Raw genomic sequence first — 2,062 nt, 5'->3', positions numbered from 1 at the left:
CCTCCAATGTTGGATGGCCATTACCAAAGCCATCATCTCCTTTTCATATATCGATTTGCTCAAGGAGCCCTCCGATAAAGCTTTACTGTAAAAAGCAATAGGTCTCTTGTTCTGCATTAACACAACACCCACACCTCCTCCCGATGCGTCACATTCCACGTGAAATTCCTGATTGAAGTCGGGCAGAGCCAAAACCGGTGCAGATGTAATGGCCTCCTTGAGAACTGCCATCGCCCTCTCTGCTTCTTCCGTCCACACATACTTTCCCTTTTTTAACAACTCGGTTAAGGGCTTTGCTATTTTCCCGTACCCCTGCACAAACCTCCTACAGTATCCCGTTAATCCCAAGAATCCACGCAAAGCTTTCACGTTCTTGGGTTTCTCCCAGTCTAGCACTGCTTGGATTTTATCTGTGTCCATTTCGACACCCTTCGCTGAAATTATGTGGCCCAAATAGCGGATCTGCAGTTTCCCAAACTCGCACTTGCTGCGGTTGGCCACCCAACTTTGCTGCTCCAGCACCCGTAACACCGTCTTGGGGATGTCATCTTCACTCATCCTGATCTGGTGATATCCGGCCTTTAAATCGATTTTAGAAAAATATTTGGCTCCGTTGAGTTCGTCCAACAGCTCTTCTATTACTGGTATTGGATATTTGTCTGGGATGGTTGCCTTGTTTAGAGCCCGGTAATCAACACAGAAGCGCCAGCTGCCATCCTTCTTCTTCACCAAGATCACCGGACTGGAGAAAGGACTATTGCTTGGCCAGATGACCCCCGCTCTTAGCATGTCTGAAACTTGCTTTTCAATTTCTCCCTTCAGAAGATGGGGATACCTATAAGGCCGCACGTTTATAGGGTCTACCCCTTCTTTTATAACAATATGGTGCTCCATATCTCGAGGTGGGGGTAAAGTTTCTCTCTCCCGAAATACAAGATGGTGCTCCTGCAATAATAACTCCAGTTCAGATTTCTGCTCCGCAGTCACATCACCCATCCATTCACCGTTTCCCCCTTGCTCCAGTCGGCCAAGGTCCCACACCAGCACCCATGACTCAGCGTCCACCAATTTCAGCAACGCCTGGGGGTTTACCACCTGTCTGGATAATGCGGGATCCCCCTATACCCGCACCTTCTTTCCTTCCGACACATAGGCCATGGACATATCCCTCCAATTTATTACCACTTCTCCCAGTTTCGCAAGCCAAGCAATTCCCAATATGACATCAACGTCTCCGAGCTCGAATACGTACAGATCTTCTTCCACCATAGCTTCACCCAAGCTTATTCGCACTCGCACGCAACGTCCTCTCGACATTCTCCGATGCCCATCGCCAAGGCTCACCGCATATGGCGGTGTATCAGTTATCGACAACTTCATCTCCTCCGCTATCCGACGACTGATGAAGTTATGGCTGGCTCCACTGTCAATCAAAACCACCACTCTCCGATCTCCAACCTGTCCGGTCAGTTTCATAGTTTTGGGTGGGGTCAGCCCCTCGCGGAACAGGCAGAGAGTTCCATGGGCTTCTCCTCCTGGTTCTCACCTTCGGTCATTACGTCCTCCTCATCTTCCGCCAAGAGTAGAACCCGCAAGCTTTTCTCCGAACACCGGTGACCAGGCGCAAAGGCCCCCCCACAACGGATTACAGTTGTTGAGGCCCGCGACCCTCCTGTGTTCCATCTTACTCCGTTCCACCCCCCTCCTTTCGCTCTGCCTATAGCATCTTCCACGTCGCACGCTATCCGTATTGCTTCTTCCAAATCTTTTGGATTCTGAATACGAACTTGGCCCTTTATTTCTTCCCGTAAGCCTGCCAAAAAAAATCCCAACTCCAATTCCTCCGACAACCCTTGTGCTTGTCCCAGTAACATTTCGAAGTTTCGGGTAAACTCCTCCACCGTCCCTTCCTGTCGCAGCGTNGCCAGCTGCTCGTATATCGTTCCCCGCAATCCACCTCCGAACCGGTTTATCAATGACGCCTTCAAACTCTGCCAAGAACGGTTCTTGGCTTTGTTTCTCCAAATCTTGAACCAGTAACTCGCGCTCCCCTCCATACTCA

This window comes from Vigna radiata, chromosome 2 (genome assembly GCF_000741045.1).
Source record: "Vigna radiata var. radiata cultivar VC1973A chromosome 2, Vradiata_ver6, whole genome shotgun sequence".
Lineage (NCBI taxonomy): Eukaryota > Viridiplantae > Streptophyta > Magnoliopsida > Fabales > Fabaceae > Vigna > Vigna radiata.
The sequence above is the reverse complement of the archived record's forward strand: the minus strand, read 5'-3'. Positions refer to the sequence as shown.